This window comes from Oncorhynchus keta, chromosome 6 (assembly GCF_023373465.1).
Source record: "Oncorhynchus keta strain PuntledgeMale-10-30-2019 chromosome 6, Oket_V2, whole genome shotgun sequence".
In the NCBI taxonomy this organism is placed as follows: Eukaryota; Metazoa; Chordata; class Actinopteri; order Salmoniformes; family Salmonidae; genus Oncorhynchus; species Oncorhynchus keta.
In genome coordinates, this window is record NC_068426.1 from 39,945,511 (window position 1) to 39,956,400 (window position 10,890).

The following is a 10,890-nucleotide window of genomic DNA, read 5'->3' on the forward strand; positions in this document are numbered from 1 at the left end:
TTCCCAGGATTAAGGTGTGTTTAGGTGGCTTTTTTTCTCCATTCAATCAGGCCTTCTTGTGTCTCCGTCAGCAGCTGAAAAGAACCCCCTCCCTATAATGACACACGGGGAAGTTTGATAATGCTGAGGGGTCGCTTTCAAATGAAGGGGATGATGACGCAATCTTTGCGAGAGGAAGGGAACCAGATTTCATTGGTCCTCAACGCGTGTCATTTCATTCATGGTAGTGGAGTAATGCAGTGTTCAAAACAACTGGAAACTGGGAACTCTGAAATCTCAGACTTCTGACTTCATTGTGTTCAAGACATTTGAGAACTCTGAAAAAAAAACGAGCTCCGACTGGGAAAAATAGTTTTGAACGGTCACCCAACTCAGAATTCTAAGTCGGGAACTCAGCCTTTTTCTAGAACTCCGACTTGCCAACCTTGTTTTTTACCCCCAGAGTTCCCTAAAGCCCCATAAATCCATCTACTTCGGGACACACCCGTGACTTGAATGACGCAATTTTGATACTTAAGTATATTTTTGCAATTACATTTACTTTTGATACTTAAGTACATTTAAAACCAAAATGTTTTAGACTTTTACTCAAGTAGTATTTTACTGGGTGACTTTCACCTCTACTTGAGTCATTTTCTATTCAGCTATCTTTACTTTCACCTAAGTATGACACTTGTGTATTCTCCCACCACTGCACAGGGACTTGCTTACATTCAACCACAAGAACATTAGTGAGGTCAAACACTGATATTGAGCGATTAGGCCTGGCTCGCAGTCTGCATTCCAATTCATCCCAAAGGAGTTGAGGTCAGGGCTCTGTGCAGGCCAGTCAAGGTATTCCACACCGGTCTCGACAAACCATTTCTGTATGGACCTCACTTTGTACACGTGGGCATTGTCATGCTGAAACAGGAAACACAAAGTTGGGAAGCACAGAATCGTCTAGAATGCCATTGAATGCTGTAGTGTTAAGATTTCCCTTCCCTGGAACTAAGTGGCCCAAGAGAAGAAATACAGTAGACGGCACGTGTCCGAAAGTAATTGATGACCACCTATTTTATGTGTCACGCGGTTATGCCCATTTATGTACATCCTGTCCGGATGTTCTCACGCAATTGAGTGAGTGCTTATGTAACCTCCTACTGCAGCTGTTTGGGTAAAGCATGTGTTTGCAATGAAGCTGTCCTGGTGATTGATGTGTTGTTGAACTGAAAGAAGATGGGACATTTGGGAATTTATGTAGTGGATGGTGGAAGCCTGAGTTTGAACATTTGAAACAGATGGGAATTTATGGAGTGAATTTATGGAGCTGCTGTTTAGAGAGCTTGTGAAATTAAATTGTATTTTCTGGGTAGGTCTGCCTGAATATAAGTAACTGTTAGACTTGTCCTATTTAAATGTGTATTTATTATGGATCCCCATTAGCTGCCAAAGCAGCAGCTACTCTTCCTGGGGTCCAGCAAAATTAAGGCAGATTATACCATTTTAAAACATTACAATACATTCACAGATTTCAGGAGGCTGAAGAAATTCGGCTTATCACCAAAAGCACTCACAAACTTCTACAGATGCACAATCGAGAGCATCCTGGCGGGCTGTATCACCGCCTGGAGGTGTCCAGGAGGGCAGGTAGTTTGCCCCCGGTGATGCGTTGTGCAGACCTCACTACCCTCTGGAGAGCCTTACGGTTGAGGGCGGAGCAGTTGCCGTACAGCCCGCCAGGATGCTCTCGATTGTGCATCTGTAGAAGTTTGTGAGTGCTTTTGGTGACAAGCCGAATTTCTTCAGCCTCCTGAGGTTGAAGAGGCGCTGCTGCGCCTTCTTCACAATGCTGTCTGTGTGAGTGGACCAATTCAGTTTGTCTGTGATGTGTATGCCGAGGAACTTAAAACTTGCTACCCTCTCCACTACTGTTCCATCGATGTGGATAGGGGGGTTTTCCCTCTGCTGTTTCCTGAAGTCCACAATCATCTTAGTTTTGTTGACGTTGAGTGTGAGGTTATTTTCCTGACACCACACTCCGAGGGCCCTCACCTCCTCCCTGTAGGCCGTCTCGTCGTTGTTGGTAATCAAGCCTACCACTGTTGTGTTGTCCGCAAACTTGATGATTGAGTTGGAGGCGTGCGTGGCCACGCAGTCGTGGGTGAACAGGGATTACAGGAGAGGGCTCAGAACGCACCCTTGTGGGGCCCCAGTGTTGAGGATCAGCGGCGAGGAGATGTTGTTGCCTACCCTCACCACCTGGGGGCAGCCCATTAGGAAGTCCAGTACCCAGTTGCACAGGGCGGGGTCGAGACCCAGGGTCTCGAGCTTGATGACGAGCTTGGAGGGTACTATGGTGTTGAATGCCGAGCTGTAGTCGATGAACAGCATTCTCACATAGGTATTCCTCTTGTCCAGATGGGTTAGGGCAGTGTGCAGTGTGGTTGAGATCTGTCCAACGCTGGTCCGACCAAGCTGACTCCACACTCCAAGACTGCTTCCATCACGTGGACTGGGATATGTTTCGTATTGGTGTTAGGTCAGAGCGTGACTAGGGGGGGTGTACTAGTAATTTGGTTTCTATGTTTTGGGATTGAGTATGGTTCTCAAATAGAGGCAGCTGATTATCGTTGTCTCTAATTGGGGATCATACTTAAGGGTTCCCTGTTCTCACCTGTTTTGTGGGATATTGTTTTGTGTTTTGTGCATGTGCACCACGTAGTCACGTTTCATTGTTCGTTTATTGATTTATTGTTTTGGCTAAGTTTCACTTTATAATATGAGATACGTGACAACTTGCTCAATTTCCACATTATTTATTACAAGATTTAGTTGAGGTTTACTTTATAATAAATATGAGGAACTCAACATCCGCTGCGGTCCGTCTCTCCTCACCTACGTGACAGAATATCCCACCAACAAAGGATCAAGCAGCATGAACATGAGGTGAGGAAGTTTTGGGGTTTGCGCCCACAGAAAGCCCAAGGACAACCCCAATACATTTTTTTGGGGGGCACGAGGGGTGATCGGCGGAGCTGGCGGTCGAGCAGTGGAGAGTGCCAGAGCCTGTGTGGGAGTTAATAGAGGAATTTAATCAGAGATACCGGAGAGAGGTTCTGGCAAGGAGTATGCTGCAGCGCAGGCTCGCTGAAGAGCGTCTTCTCAGCCCGGTACCATCTGTGTCAGCTCCACGCACCAGGCCACCAGTGCGCCTCCCCAGCCCGCTACGTCCTGTGCCTGCTCCCTGTACTCACTCTGAAGAGCCAGAGACTGTCAGGGAGGCAATGGGGAAGTTGGGAGATAGAGAGATGAGAGAGCTTTTGTGCAAGTGTGTTCTGCTCAACATCCGACCAGGGGATCCGGTTAGCAGTCTGGTGCAACTTGGGCCGGCTCCACGCTTCTGGCCTCCAGAGCGCCTCCCAAGTCCGGTATGTCCTGTGACTCCTCCTCACACTCGTCCTGAAGTGTGTCACCAGTCCATTACCACCTGTGCCGGCTCCACGCACCAGGCCTCCAGAGCGCCTCCCCAGTCCGGTGCGTCCTGTGACTCCTCCTCACACTCGTCCTGAAGTGTGTCACCAGTCCATTACCACCTGTGCCGGCTCCACGCACCAGGCCTCCAGTGCGCCTCCCCAGTTCGGTACGTCCTGTGCCTGCTCCATGCACTAAGCCTCCAGCGAGGGTTCACAGTTCAGAGCCGCCAGCGACGATTCCCAGTCCAGAGCTTCCGGCGACGGTCCACAGTCCGGAACCTCCTGCGACAGTCAACAGTCCGGAACCTCCTGCGACGGTCCATGTTCCGCAACCTCCTGCAATGCACGGCGTCCAGGCCAGCTCCATGATTCCCAGTCCAGAGCTTCCGGCGACGGTCCCCAGACTGGGAATCATCGCTGGCAGCTGATTGAGTATGGTTCCCTGTTCTCACCTGTTTTGTGGGATATTGTTTTGTGTTTTGTGCATGTGCACCACGTAGTCACGTTTCATTGTTAGTTTATTGATTTATTGTTTTGGCTAAGTTTCACTTTATAATAAGTATGAGGAACTCAACATCCGCTGCGCCTTGGTCCGTCTCTCCTCACATACGTGACAACTTGCTCAACTTCCACATGATTTATTACAAGATTTAGTTGAGGTTTAGGGTTTAGTGAGTGTCCTAGACAAGTCTGACACAGATAAACCACAGAAAACTACAGAAAACATGTCTCCTAGACCAGTTCTAGGTTACAAGCAGAGAGAGAGAGAGAGAGAGAGAGAACCCTTCCCAAGGCCTTCTTTTCTAAAACATAAAAATATCTGTCTTCCAACAATTAAAAATAACTATACATTTGAAATATATATTTTGTAGTAGTGTGTTATAATAATATGTATGATATATACATATATATATATATATATATATATATATATAAAGGTTTACTAAAAAAACAGAGGTATAGTTTAATATTGCATAGTTAATAATAGTTAATAATAGTAGTAATAATAGGGTTTTAAAATGTAATTGACCTTTAATGAAATATAATGCACTTCAACCATTGATGGATGGTGACGAAAATAATGACATTGCCAGTAGTCATGTTCAGGTTTTCAATGTTTTATTGGTGGAGTTTATGGATTGTGTGATTTTTGATACTGTTAACCGTGAGATTCTCATCACAAAATTGCCCAAGATCAACTTTTCCCCCGATGCCTTGAGATGGATGAAATCATACCTTGAAGGCAGAACTCAGTGTGTCAGAGTGAGCAATGAGCTGTCGCCCACTCTTAGCTATGATGTGGGCGTGCCCCAAGGGTCAATACGGGGGCCCCTCCTGTTTAGCCTGTACATTAATGATCTGCCTTCTGTCTGTACTGGGTCTGAAGTTCAAATGTATGCAGATGATACAGTGATATATGTGCAAAGAGCAAACAACAAGCTGCACCAGAACTCACTACTGTAATGGTCCAGGTTACAAAGTGGCTCAGTGACTCGTGTTTGCATCTCAATGGGAAAAAAACAGTTTGCATGTTCTTCACAAAGAGGCCAACAGATGCTACTGAGCCAGATGTCTATGCTGAAAACATTTGGCATTTTGGAGAGATGTTTGTACACTATAGGGGCCTCTTAGATCCTTGTTAATGACAAGTGTCTATAAAGATGGATTGGTATAAGATATCTGCTCCATTTTTGGGGCATATGTTGACAAGACGTTGTGGAATCACTGGAGGGGAATATTGACCAACTGAGCATCTCAGTGTACAGCTCAATAGGCATTTTGTTACATTTCAGTCTTCTGTGATTTATTTAAAGTGTCATATTAGGTTGTAAACTAAAAAATGAATACATTTACACTATATCTGACATGTTACTGGTGTCTTTTTTGTTAAGTCAATAAACATGTGTGTGAGGTGTACACTTTTGTTTCACAGTAGATTTAAGACTACAAAGCAACACTCTGTGTGCCACAGATTTAGCCCACTACAGTAATAGGTTATTAAGGGGGGTATAATGGATCTGTTTAAGTCATAAGTAAAGGGCCCATCTTAAAGAGTACAATTACCCTTTCAAAAAGAGGATGGTGTGATTGACTGAGACAGTCCCCCCCAGGACAACTCATAACTGTTTTCAAACATTTGTTATGTGGTCTCCTGAGGTGTAGGGGTTGTAAACATATTTGTTGACCCTTCATATGTGTCTCCTGTTCCCCTCCTGCCTCAGCCTCCAGTATTTATGCTGCAGTAGTTTGTGTCGGGGGGCTAGGGTCAGTTTGTTATATCTGGAGTACTTCTCCTGTCCTATTCGGTGTCCTGTGTGAATCTAAGTGTGCGTTCTCTAATTCTCTCCTTCTTTCTTTCTCTCTCTCGGAGGACCTGAGCCCTAGGACCATGCCCCAGGACTACCTGACATGATGTCTCCTTGCTGTCCCCAGTCCACCTGGCCATGCTGCTGCTCCAGTTTCAACTGTTCTGCCTTACTATTATTCGACCATGCTGGTCATTTATGAACATTTGAACATCTTGGCCATGTTCTGTTATAATCTCCACCCGGCACAGCCAGAAGAGGACTGGCCACCCCACATATGCTCTCTCTAATTCTCTCTTTATTTCTCTCTCTCGGAGGACCTGAGCCCTAGGACCGTGCCCCAGGACTACCTGACATGATGACTCCTTGCTGTCCCCGGTCCACCTGACTGTGCTGCTGCTCCAGTTTCAACTGTTCTGCCTTGTTATTATTCGACCATGCTGGTCATTTATGAACATTTGAACATCTTGGCCATGTTCTGTTATAATCTCCACCCGGCACAGCCAGAAGAGGACTGGCCACCCCACATAGCCTGGTTCCTCTCTAGGTTTCTTCCTAGGTTTTGGCCTTTCTAGGGAGTTTTTCCTAGCCACCGTGCTTCTACACCTGCATTGCTTGCTGTTTGGGGTTTTAGGCTGGGTTTCTGTACAGCACTTTGAGATATCAGCTGATGTACGAAGGGCTATATAAATAAATTTGATTTGATTTTGATTTGATATGGATATATGGACATTTTGTTTGACTCTACATATGGTATATGGACATTTGTTTGACTCTACATATGGTATATGGACATTTTGTTTGACTCTACATATGGTATATGGACATTTTGTTTGACTCTACATATGGTATATGGACATTTGTTTGACTCTACATACATTTGCCGAGAAGTGTTTTGGAAGGTCAGTGGTTCTACAGGTCTAAAAACCGCTGGTACAAGCACACACGCACACGCACACGCACACGCACACACACACACACACACACACACACACACTGGGGATCCATAATAAATACAAATATAAATTGGATAAGAGCGTCTGCTAAATGACTTAAATGTAAATGTAAATGTAAATAGGACAAGTCTAACAGTTACTTATATTCAGGCAGACCTACCCGGAAAATACAATTTCATTTCACAAGCTCTCTTAGCATCAGCTCCGTAAGTTCACTACAAAAATTCCCAACTGTTTAAAATATTCAAACTCAGGCGTCCCCAATTCACTACAAAAATTCCCAACTGTTTAAAATATTCAAATACAATTTCATTTCACAAGCTCTCTTAGCATCAGCTCCCCAATTCACTATATAAATTCCCATTTGTTTAAAATTGTCAAACTCAGGCCTCCCCAATTCACTATGTAAATTCTCAAATTTCTCACATGTTTCACATCTTCTTTCAGTTCAACAAGGTTACTACACCAATCACCACATACTTTTGTATATATAATGTACTTCGTACATGAACTGTTGTGCTCTATTGATCTCCACTATAATGAATACATGCTCTATTGATCTCCACTATAATGAATACATGCTCTATTGATCTCCACTATAATGAATACATGCTCTATTGATCTCCACTATAATGAATACATGCTTCTCTTGATCTCCACTATAATGAATACATGCTCTATTGATCTCCACTATAATGAATACATGCTCTATTGATCTCCACTATAATGAATACATGTTCTATTTTTATTTATTTATTTATTTTATTTCACCTTTATTTAACCAGGTAGGCTAGTTGAGAACAAGTTCTCATTTACAATTGCGACCTGGCCAAGATAAAGCAAAGCAGTTTGACACATACAACGACACAGAGTTACACATGGAGTAAAACAAACATACAGTCAATAATGCAGTATAAACAAGTCTATATACGATGTGAGCAAATGAGGTGAGATAAGGGAGGTAAAGGCAAAAAAAGGCCATGGTGGCAAAGTAAATACAATATAGCAAGTAAAACACTGGAATGGTAGATTTGCAATGGAAGAATGTGCAAAGTAGAAATAAAAATAATGGGGTGCAAAGGAGCAAAATAAATCAATTAATTAAATACAGTTGGGAAAGAGGTAGTTGTTTGGGCTAAATTATAGGTGGGCTATGTACAGGTGCAGTAATCTGTGAGCTGCTCTGACAGTTGGTGCTTAAAGCTAGTGAGGGAGATAAGTGTTTCCAGTTTCAGAGATTTTTGTAGTTCGTTCTAGTTCGTTCAATGCCAGTGGGCTGGACAGACCATAATATTGTGACCATAACCACGAACACCAAGGTTCCAAAGAAACCCCCAAGGATTGTGGTCAAGAGAAATTTCAAAACATTTAATCATGAGTTATTTCTAAATGATTTAGCTGCTGTACCCTGGCAGCTGATTTATCTAGAGGATGATTTAAATCACGCTACAGAATGTTTTATTGATTTGCTCACTGAGGTAATGGACTATCATGCCCCTATAAGAAAGAGTACAGTTGGGGCCTCCCGGGTGGCGCAGTGGTCTAGGGCACTGCATTGTGGTCTAGGGCACTGCATCGCAACGTGCTAGCTGTGCCACCAGAGACTCTGGGTTTGAGCCCAGGCAATCATTTTGCAGATTTTTTTTAACAAAGAAAATGAATTTACTGAGGTACACTTAAACCATGACAGTCAAAATGAGAAAAGAAATCCAGAAAATCACATTGTAGTATTTTTTATGAATTTATTTGCAAATTATGGAGGAAAATAAGTATTTGGTCAATAACAAAAGTTTATCTCAATACTTTGTTATATACCCTTTGTTGGCAATGACAGAGGTCAAACGTTTTTTGTAAGTCTTCACAAGATTTTCACACACTGTTGCTGGTATTTTGGCCCATGCAGATCTCCTCTAGAGCAGTGATGTTTTGGAGCTGTTGCTGGGCAACACGGACTTTCAACTCCCTCCAAAGATTTTCTATGGGGTTGAGATCTGGAGACTGGCTAGGCCACTCCAGGACCTTGAAATGCTTCTTACGAATCCACTCCTTCGTTGCCCAGGCGGTGTGTTTGGGATCATAGTAATGCTGAAGCCACGTTTCATCTTCAATGCCCTTGCTGGTGGAAGGAGGTTTTCACTGAAAATCTCACGATACATGGCCCCATTCATTCTTTCCTTTACACGGATCAGTCGTCCTGGTCCCTTTGCAGAAAAACAGCCCCAAAGCATGATATTTCCACCCCCATGCTTCACAGTAGGTATGGTGTTCTTTGGATGCAACTCAGCATTCTTTGTCCTCCAAACACGACGAGTTGAGTTTTTACCAAAAAGTTATATTTTGGTTTCATCTGACTATATGACATTCAAATCAAATCAAATCAAATTGTATTTGTCACATACACATGGTTAGCAGATGTTAATGCGAGTGTAGCGAAATACGTGTGCTTCTAGTTCCGACAATGCAGTAATAACCAACAAGTAATCTAGCTAACAATTCCAAAACTACTACCTTATAGACACAAGTGTAAGGGGATAAGAATATGTACATAAAGATGTATGAATGAGTGATGGTACAGAGCGGCATAGGCAAGATACAGTAGATGGTATTGAGTGCAGTATATACATATGAGATGAGTATGTAAACAAAGTGGCATAGTTAAAGTGCCTAGTGATACATGTATTACATAAAGATGCCGTAGATGATATAGAGTACAGTATATACATATACATATGAGATGAATAATGTAGGGTATGTAAACATTATATTAGGTAGCATTCTTTAAAGTGGCTAATGATATATTTTACATCATTTCCCATCAATTCCCATTATTAAAGTGGCTGGAGTTGAGTCAGTGTGTTGGCAGCAGCCACTCAATGTTAGTGGTGGCTGTTTAACAGTCTGATGGCCTTGAGATAGAAGCTGTTTTTCAGTCTCTCGGTCCCAGCTTTGATGCACCTGTACTGACCTCGCCTTCTGGATGATAGCGGGGTGAACAGGCAGTGGCTCGGGTGGTTGTTGTCCTTGATGATCTTTATGGACTTCCTGTGACATCGGGTGGTGTACGTGTCCTGGAGGGAAGGTAGTTTGCCCCCGGTGATGCGTTGTGCAGACCTCACTACCCTCTGGAGAGCCTTACGGTTGTGGGCAGAGCAGTTGCCGTACCAGGCGGTGATAGAGCCCGACAGGATGCTCTCGATTGTGCATCTGTAGAAGTTTGTGAGTGCTTTTGGTGACAAGCCAAATTTCTTCAGCCTCCTGAGGTTGAAAAGGCGCTGCTGCGCCTTCTTCAGATGCTGTCTGTGTGGGTGGACCAATTCAGTTTGTCTGTGATGTGTACGCTGAGGAACTTAAAACTTATTACCCTCTCCACTACTGTCCCATCAATGTGGATAGGGGGGTGTTCCCTCTGCTGTTTCCTGAAGTCCACAATCATCTCCTTAGTGTTGTTGACGTTGAGTGTGAGGTTATTTTCCTGACACCACACTCCGAGGGCCCTCACCTCCTCCCTGTAGGCCGTCTCGTCATTGTTGGTAATCAAGCCTACCACTGTTGTGTCGTCCACAAACTTGATGATTGAGTTGGAGGCGTGCGTGGCCACGCAGTCTTGGGTGAACAGGGAGTACAGGAGAGGGCTCAGAACGCACCCTTGTGGGGCCCCAGTGTTGAGGATCAGCGGGATGGAAATGTTGTTGCCTACCCTCACCACCTGGGGGCGGCTTGTCAGGAAGTCCAGTACCTAGTTGCACAGGGCGGGGTCGAGACCCAGGGTCTCGAGCTTGATGACGAGCTTGGAGGGCACTATGGTGTTAAATGCCAAGCTGTAGTCGATGAACAGCATTCTCACATAGGTATTCCTCTTGTCCAGATGGGTTAGGGCAGTGTGCAGTGTGGTTGAGATTGCATTGTCTGTGGACCTATTTGGGCGGTAAGCAAATTGGAGTGGGTCTAGGGTGTCAGGTAGGGTGGAGGTGATATGGTCCTTGACTAGTCTCTCAAAGCACTTCATAATGACGGAAGTGAGTGCTACGGGGCGGTAGTCGTTTAGCTCAGTTACCTTAGCTTTCTTGGGAACAGGAACAATGGTGGCCCTCTTGAAGCATGTGGGAACAACAGCCAGCCAGCTGGTCTGCGCATGCTCTGAGGGCGTGGCTGGGGATGCCGTCTGGGCCTGCA